Raw genomic sequence first — 10,251 nt, 5'->3', positions numbered from 1 at the left:
AGAAATTATAGTCTTAATGGTCTCTTGGTACAAAACCCAATGCTCTCACCTCAATGGGAGTAAGGGAGTTTATTCTATAAATGAATATTCTATAGCCCATAAACATAAATTCTGGTTACCCCAAATATTGTTCTCCAATATGGTAACAAGTTTATGAAGTATATATGATATATGATATATATATATGTATGTATATATGTATATATACACATACACATATCAGAACAAAGAATGTCCTAAATCAGAGCACTTCAAATACATCAGTGGGAACATGAGGTAAGCAGGTCACAGCATGCCAGGAAAACATGTAGCATAGTCCTCAGATGCTATCTGATGACACTCTTAGCCTCTAGGTTGGTGAAAGTTAGGAATCTGTTTGTATATTCCAAAAGGATTTGACTTAAATAGTCACAAGGCTGTTAGATCACACACAGAAGTGTGCAATAAATGACTACTTAGAGCTGGGACAGCACAGGTCATTTGGGTTCAGACCTGCAACATTCAAGCTCTCCATAGTAACTGCAACTCTCATCAGTCAATTAACCATGTTGAATGTTTAATGGATTATATTTTTTCTGGGGAGCTCAGTTTATGGTCTTTACCAAGAATTGGCTATACTCCTAGAATATAATCATATAGTCAAAGGCAATATATTTTTCCTTAAACTCCTGACAGTAAAGACATTTACAGATAACACACACAAATACCCATTAAAAAAAAAAAAAAAACTTCTAAAGAGGTGAGTTTGTGTAAACAATACATGAATCAAGGTCTTCAGAAATAGACCAAAGTGGAAAATAAAGTGGAGGCCTAATAAAATGAGAGGATAAGTAAAGGACAAGTTGTATATATGTGTCATATGTGAAGACTGCAGGTTGAAGAGGAATCTTTGTATTTATTTATTTGTTTGTTTTGTTTGCTTTACCTCTGTAAAATCTTAATTGGGAAAATATATATTAACATATATATAAATATATACACATATATATGTAGCAGACTGTCTCTAAAACTACAAAAGTTGCTTTATGTCACTGTTCCTATTGTTCAAATGAATCCCTCACCTCTACCTAAAGTTAGATAAATGTCACCTCACATTTCCTAAATGGTAGAACAATGGCTTTTTCTTGTCAATCATGTTATCCGTGATCTCACAAACACATCTGAAATATGATTATTTTGATTGTCATTATAAAGAGTTTCTTTGTTCACAAAATCAAGTATTGATATATTAGCTGAGTACTGATACATTCAGCCCAGCTATCCATATGACACTGTGGCAGGAATCTTAAAAAGTTCTTATTAATAAAATCAAACCTGGGGCCAGTTATTGGGGTGAAATGCTGGATGGTCAGAAAGACAGAACAAGCCACAGCTAACCTCACCTGGCCAACTTCTCAGCTGGTCTTGTTTACTCAGACTGGAAGCCTCTGTGTCCTCATATCCGAAAGACTCTCAGCTGAACTGTGCTGCTAGAAGTCTGAAAGCTTAACCAGCCAAATGCTTCTAGTTTCTAGTCCTCACGCCTTATATACCTTTCTGCTTTCTACCACCACTCCCTGGGATTAAAGGCTCACTTTCTGGGATTAAAGGCTTGTGTCACCATGCCTGGCCATTTCCAATGTGGCCTTGAACTCACAGAGAGCCAGAGGGATTTCTACCTCTGGAGTGCTAGGATTAAAGGTGTGAGTGCCACCATTTTCTAGCCTTTGTATCTAGAGGCTGTTCTGTCTCTGACCCCAGATAAGTTTATTAGTGTGCACAATATTTTGGGGAACACAATACCACCACATGACACTTTCCCTCTTTTATTTTGATATAAAGATGAGAACAAAATGTAGCCATCCTGTTTGTTAGACATGCATTGCACAAAGCTGCTCCTTAGGGGATGTTCTTTCTCCCCCAATCCCATCTCTAACACAGCTCATCTGTGGGTTCCAGTGGTGCCGGCAAATGTGCATTCTTTCCCCAGCATTTCACAGATTCTTCATTAAAACTAGCAATTTATGGCATGCTTCTGAAAATGAAACTTTACAAGGATCAAGTTTTATGGTCATTGTGTGGTGCTCCCCTCAAGCCCCGCTAGGGAAATAATGAATTGTTTAACTTAATAGAAGCTATAATGGTAATATTGATATGCCCTACCACTTAAATTACTTAAAAAGAATAAGAATGAACAGCTCAGAGTTCAACTAAGCTTTGGTAAGTTTTCCTTCAAAGCAGCATTTCCTGCCCTTATTGATAAATAATGTGCTGCTCATGGAAACGCTGTGTAATCCATTCCATGCCTCACTTGATCCAAGCCCTCAACTCCCTAATTAGGCAGCCTTTAGACAATGAAGCTTTGTTTTCCTGTTCAGTATATTGGTCTCTTTACTAATGTAGCTTGGGTAATAACAACTTCTTGCTCATGAGAGATTAATTGGATGTTTAAAATGTCAAGAAGGAAGAGTCAACATTTACATTATATTAATTGTTAGGGTGTGATTAGGATGCTAGGATATGCAGCATCATGTATTTTTAATATATGACAATGGGTACAAAACAATAAATTTGAACACAGAAAATGCTATATTAGTAGTATCATTGTGACATCACAAAGACTGACATCACATAACTACTCATTTTCTGTGCTTTCTTTTCAAATAGAACAATTTGATCAATATCATTCTTTGCTGTGTCTATAGAAATGCAACAACTGTCTTCCATCTCTCTCTCTCTCTATCAATCTATCATCTACCTATCTTATATCTATCTATCTATCTATCTATCTATCTATCTATCTATCTATCTATCTATCTTCTATCATCTATCAGTCATACCTACCTACCTACCTACCTACCTACCTACCTACCTACCTATCTTTTCACCTATCTATCTTTCTTTTCTAGGGTTTCTATTGCTGTGAAGAGACACCATGACCATGGTAACTCTTATAAAGGAAAACATTTAATTGTGATAGCTTGCTTACATTTTCAGAGGTTTAGTCTATTATGATCATGGTGCGACATGGTGGTGTGCAGGCAGACATGGTGCTGGAAAAATAGCCGAGTGTCCTACATTTGTTTTGTAGGCAACAGGAAGTGGTCATTTGAGACAGTGGGCAGTATCTTGAACATATATGAGATCTCAAAGCCCACCTCCACAGTGACACACTTCCTCCAACAAGATCACACCTACTCCAAAAAGGCCACACCTCCTAATAGTGCCATTTCCATGAGATTATGAGGATCAATTACATTCAAACTACCACATTATCTATCTACCTGTCTGTCTATCTATCTACCTACCTACCTGTATATCATCTTTTCAACCATAGATACATACAAACACACACATGTATATTCATATTCAATATATATATATACATATATATATATATATAGTGTGTATATAAATATATATACCAATAGAAATTCTATTTTAAGAATAATTTTATGTTCTATGAGGAAATTCCCAGATATACAAATGTCAACTCACTTGTTACTGGCCTCATCTTTGCTGAAAGAAAACAACTAAGTGAAAAGTGAAATCATGAACCCCCTTGGGCCGTCATGCATCAAGGTGATCAGTTAAGACACTGTGTGAAACCTCGTGTGATTCTGAAGTCTTAACTGACCTGCTGTAATAGGATTGCAAAGCATGGAAGTAGGCATTGACTCACTATGGTTCGTTTCCTCTGACACACCAGCACTGCTGCAGAGATGACCTAGTTTCGGCAGAAGGGACTATCTTAGTGCCCAGGGGCCCCAGGACATGCCCCTTTGCCCATTTACAGACCCTAGGATGTTGAGGGAAAGAAACAGGAAGAAACAGGAGTGGAAAGTAGTGAATCAGAACTGAGAAAAATAGCTTAGTTATGAAAAAGACCTTGGCAGAGTCTCTAGAAGAATATTTCAGTGGTATTCCCTGATAGCAGCCTCCAGTTGGAGGTTAATATGAAGGATAGCCATGAACATGCTTGGCCCAAGGCCTGGAGTTCTTGCTATAACAGCTCCTTCCAGAAGACAGCAGTATATTGGCAGCAATCTGGTGTAGGCACAGCAGCTTTCACCATGGACCTATTGTAATTTCCTCTGGTCAAGCCTTAAAAGTTGAACATAGAATCTTCATTTCAGTCTAGAGTGTGACTTCTCAGATTTATAGTGTCAGATTGTGTGTGTGTGTGTGTGTGTGTGTGTGTGTGTGTGTGTGTGTGTATCCCATAATTCTGATGAACTGTATTCTTCATCAACAGCCTATTAGATACTGGTATTATTTTATCTCTTCCTCCCTTCCTTCTTCCCTCTTCTCTCCCTCTTTTCCTTTCTTTCTTTCTCCTTTGTTGTTTGTGGTGTATGTGTGTGTGTGTGTGTGTGTTATAAAGGCCAGACCTGAGTATCTTCCTCTATTATTCTCCACCTTATTTTGTGAGACAGGGTGTCTCACTGGACGTGGAGCTTGCAGTTTCAGCCTGATAGGATCGCCAACAAACTCCCATGATCCACTTGTATTTCAACACAGTGCTGGGTTACAGACCTATCCCAGTGCACCTCATTTTGATATGGGTGACAGGGTTCTAAATTTAGGTCCTTCTGAGCCATTGCTTCAGCCTTGATCATTCCCTGATGCTGGCTAATTTTCATCATTCAAACTGAGTTCAATTCTTCATTGAAGCTTTCTATTTCCACAAAAGGAATTTCCCTTTCATGTACTGTCGAAGTTTCAATAAGCATATTAAAATGATATATAACTGCTATTTCAATGTTTGTAGAAGGCCTGACCCTAGATACTATAGTATGTGACATTTACATTGTGGAAGAAATACGGTGTTGTCCTGGGAATGACTAGTTTTGGGATTTGGAATTTATCGCTGCAATGGGGATGGCTTCTCTGAGAGAAAAACAAAAATGTTGAAGATTAATCATGGTGAAACAAAAGTTTGGCTATAGCAAAATAGTTGTACAGTAGAAATGGGGCATCTTAATTATTGTGGAGCAGAATGAGTTTGAAATTAATAGCTAAATAGTTATTCATTAAACCGAAATGTAATAAAGGCAAGATTTTAACTATTGTAATTTTCTCTTCATTATAGAAATGATTCAGATAACATTGACAAGCAATGTGAAGCCAGAGGCCATCCTGGTCAATGTAAAATCTTGTTGAGAATTGTATGAAAAAATGGCAGAGAATGTAGTCTAGCTATAAATCTAAACAATTACTTTTATACCAAGAAATCAAAGCATTTTATAGTTCTATAGTTCTAATATATAAATATAGTTCTAATCTTAATTTAGCTTACCTTTTTGTCTTTTAAGCTATGAAAAAATGTTAAAAGGAACAAGAATAAAGTCTGAAAAATAATTTAATGTTTCTATATATTGCATATATCCACACCTCAATATACAAAAACCTTCATCCTTGAAATGTGGTATTCATTAGTATTTCTTTATTTGCTTTTGAGGTAGGATCTCTTTCTAGCCCAGTCTAACAAGGAACCCACTCTACAATCTATGGTGGTCTTAAACCTATGGCTCTGGTTCTGAGACCTCCTGAGTGCTGGGGTTATAGGTGTGAGCTACTATTCTCAGATGCATAAGCTAGCTTTTGCTTGAGCAATGTAATTACTCTCAAATTTTAAAATATATAAAATCATAATATTCTGAATTATTAAAATATTTGAGCATAGCTTTATAAAGGAGCTAAAGCTGTCACAAAATTATACACATCTCATTGAAGATGAAAAAGTTAGTAAACATAGAACAATGTAACAAAAATTCAAATTTACTTGGGCTGTCATGGATAATACTCCTTTATCCTTCTGCTCTGAAACTAACAGTGGAACTCTGTATGATTGTCAGCTTGCCTTTCTTTGTAGCTTCTTCACACTGTGTTTATGGCATAATCTTGTTAATTATGGTCATGATGGCAACAAATGCAAATATTACAAATAGTATAATAATGACTTAGTGTCATACAGAATCAAATGTTTTTCCAAATATATTCTCCTGTATATTAATTTATGTTGCAATGAACATACTGAAAATACTAGAATTGTGGTTATGGGATAGAACTAGATACACATGGCTTTATCAAATATAGCACAGATATGCTAAACATGGACACCACTCAGAGAAAGGCAAATCCCATCCCTGCCTTACTACTTTATGTGTTTCCCTGAATCACCACCAACCAAGTTCAAATGAAACTGGATGTGAGGTAACAATTTTTGTTGTTGTTCACTTGGTACATTTTTGGCTTTCTAAGTGGGCAAATGGCATCACAAATTACAAGGCTCTTCTTAATAGTGAGGCAAAGACAATTTCTTGTTGGAATGAAATTATCTTTGATATTTGTATTGAAAATTCAATATAAGCAAGCATACAGCTCTAAAAATGATTGATAAAGTAAAAGCAAATTAGATTTTTTTCTTAGCTCTGTTTTCTCTGCAGCTTAATCAAATCTGGGAAACTTTTTAAACTTTTTTAGAGTTTAATATGTCACAAACTACTTTAAGAATGCTGGGGCACAGATAACACTGTGAACTGGAAATGGAACCTGCAAGGCTACTGCAGCCACTTTGTTGAGAATGTATTGTTTCTGCTCCATCTATCTGATGTCCTATAAGTATAATGAAAAGCCATGTTCTCTGCTGCAGGAATATGGTTTCAAGGATAGAGCAGATTCCAAAGTTAAACATATACATCATTCTTTTTCGTGTCTTTGCTTGCCTAGAGATTTTATATTTACTTACAAGTATTTGAAAATTAAATGCTGAGTTCCAGTTATGAAAGTTTGAATTCATATTCTTTGTATCCTTAACTGTAACTGTTACTATTATTTTTATTCATTATTGACATTATATCCTAGATCAAAATGTATGCAGAGTTTTACTGGTGTTGGTAATGTTGTGAAATTGATAGCTTGATCATTCCCTGATTCTGGCCTCCAAAAACATATTGAATCTATTGGACACACGGGATGCATATTAGACACAGCCTGATATATGTGTCTGTATATCTATCTACATCTACTATTTATTTTGTTTGTTTCTGTTTTGTTTTGATTCAGTTTGCTTTAACCAAATGATGTTTGAATTCCTATAGCAAGAAATTAAAAGAAACATTCACCTAAAGAGCAGTGACAGGTGTGAGATAATAGGAATGTTCATGAGTTTTGGCTGAATGAGTCTTAAAATTCTATGTAAGCAAGCACATAATCCAACATTACAAAACACTGCAAAGGTGTGTTATAGGACAGAGTCATAGCTATCACAAGTTTGATAAACAGGATGCCTAAACTGTAGCAAATGACTGAAGTTGATAGATGTTATGAAACAGTATGTTCAAAATTACCAATAGGAGAAATTTCATGAGTCCCCACCCCTAGATGAAGAGTTATAGGCAATCAATGGCTACTGAGAAAAGGAGAAGCAGTCTTCCAAAGGTGGGAGCTGCTGATAGATTACTCAAACTCAAGTGATCATTCCCAAACACCTGTGCATAAGAGCAACACTATATGGGCTCAGTATGGTGTGTGTGTGTGTGTGTGTGTGTGTGTGTGTGTGTGTGTGTGTGTAAAGCAAAAGAAATAGAAAAACCATGAGTTTAAACAAAAAGTCGGAGGACACTGAATGAATTTGAGGAGGAAGAGGAACAGCAGAAATGATGTAAAGATAGTACTCAAAATTGAAATTCTTAAAACATTAAAATTAAGAACAATCTTGTTTCTCTAAGGATCTAGCCATTGCTAACGCTCCACACCTAACCACTCTTCTTATGTTACTATTATCACATTCTCAGATGGTTATGTTTATAGCTTCTTTCCCATTACCATTGTTACACTCTCAGTTGGTTATGTTTACTGTTTCTTATCCATTACCATTATCACACTCTCAGAAGGTATTCATAGCTTCCTAATTCTCTGCACATCTCTCTTTACCCCTTTATTTGTTCTGCATTCTGAGGTTCTGTTTTCACCCAGGGACATGAGGAATCATGCACAGTGATTTATAAGTCACATAACTTCATTGCCGTTGGCTTTCTAAGAATGCTAAGCATTCTGCTTTCTCAGTATAGATTGCAAGCTCTCCATGGACATTTCTCCTACAGATCTGATGCTGTTGCCATTGACATGATACTCATCTCCTCAGTATAGATCACAAGGTCTCTCCATGGACATTTCTCCTACAGATCTGATTGCTGTTGCCATTGGCATGATACCCGTCATTTTTCTTACCCCCTTGTCATTTACTTCCTTCAAATATCATCTTGTCCCTGAGTATTTCTCACCATTATCCATATCTGCTTTATTTTTCTTCTCAAGACCTATTACCATTATACAGAAAACAAATGTTTAATTGAAAGCCTGTATCTCCTAAAAAGTAAACTTCATGTATCACTGATGGTTGCTCAAAGCCCAGAAGGTAAAATGTGCTCAAGCAGATCTTAAAGGTATAGTCAGGATATCTGAGTAGATGGTTCATCCTCCCAAGTCTTTCACTTAACTCTGTTTTATTGCCATGTCATATATATATATATATATATATATATATATATATATATATATATATATATATATATAATTTTACAATACCATTCTGTTCTACATATCAGCCATGGGTTCCCCTATTCTCCCCCCCCCCCCCCCCTCCCCTTACCCCCAGCCTACCCTCCATTCCCACCTCTTCCAGGACAAGTCCTCCCACGAGGACTGCGATCAACCTGGTAGACTCAGTCCAGGGAGGTCCAGTCCCTTCCTCCAAGACTGAGCCAAGTGTCCCTGCATAAGCTCCAGGTTTCAAACAGCCAACTCATGCAATGACCACAGGAGTTGGTCCTACTGCCTAGTTGGCTCCCAAACTGATCAAGCCAATCAACTGTCTTACTATTCAGAGGGCCTGATCCAGCCGGGGGCCCCTCAGCCTTTGGTTCATAGTTCATGTGTTTCCATTCATTTGGCTATTTTTTTCAATAATTGAGTAAAACTGAAATTTATTATAAGCCACAGTCGTCCTAGGGACCTCTATGCTATATATATAGCTTCTATGTTTCTATGGGTTGTGGTCTCATTGTTCTTTATTTTATATCTTAATGGTTGAATATAGGCAATCTCTTGCCAAATTATGCTCATCTTTTAACAAGTAGTACTATTTGTCTTTCATTTGTTTGTTTGTTTATTTCTTTATTTTTGTGTATGTGTGTGTCACATCATTCACAGTGCACATGTAGAGGTCAGACGACTACCACAGGAATTTCCTTCTTCCACCATGTGGTTCCTAGGGTGATCAAACTAGCTCACTAAGCTTTGCAGCAAGCGCATTTCCCAATGAGTCATTTCACTGACCCTAAATGGTTCAATTGCAATCATGAATAAAAAATAAGAAAGCCAATGTTTCAATGATGTTGTTACAAATGTATGGTGGAAAGCATAGCTAATTCATTAGATTTTTTTCCCCTAGTGATTTAATGCGTCAGATGTTCTTGGAGTAATGCAGATTAAAGAGAAATTCACTTTATTTATTTTTTTATTTGTTTGTTTATTATTTATTCATTTATTCGTGTGTGTGTGTGTGTGTGTGTGTGTATGTGCAGGAATGTGTGGGTATGCAGGCATGTGTGCATATGAGGATCCCAGAGAACTTCAATGATCTTTCCTCTTTAGGTACGTCCACCTTGATTTTTGAAAAGAATATCTCACATGGATCCTTACACTATGATACCTGGTCAGTGAATTCCAGGGATCTGCCTATCTCCTGCTTCCAACATTGAGATCGCTAGCACACACCACCATGTTGGCTCTTTTACATGGGTGTTATAGGCCAGTCTTTGCTGTATGAGCCTCAATAATCTCACTTTAAATACTTTCAAATCATTGATTATTACATGAACTTCTTTAATTTCAGTTTAGAGAAGTAAACAAATTTCCAGACTTGCAACAGTCACTCAACCTTTTAAAATGCCGTCTGTGTAAAGAAAGAAATGGGGGAAGGGAGATACTGGAGTTGGGTCTTTGAGTTACTCCTCCACTCTTTCTGTTTTAATCTGGATTTATGAAAAATAATAGGAGCACTTTAGTGTCATAGCTCCTGAGACTTCTGATATGGACTTTGGTGAGGTGGCTCTTGAACACAGTTTTAATTTTTCAGGAAGTTATTAATAATATTTGGTTAACAGATTAATATTCAAGAATTCTATGTAGCTGAACCATCAAGAATCTTTTAACTCTTAATCAGCAAGAATCTCCCAAGCTGTAGAGAAAGGGACTTTAAAGAGA

Source organism: Peromyscus leucopus, chromosome 6 (genome assembly GCF_004664715.2).
Source record: "Peromyscus leucopus breed LL Stock chromosome 6, UCI_PerLeu_2.1, whole genome shotgun sequence".
NCBI lineage: Eukaryota > Metazoa > Chordata > Mammalia > Rodentia > Cricetidae > Peromyscus > Peromyscus leucopus.
Note: the sequence above shows the minus strand (reverse complement) of the source record.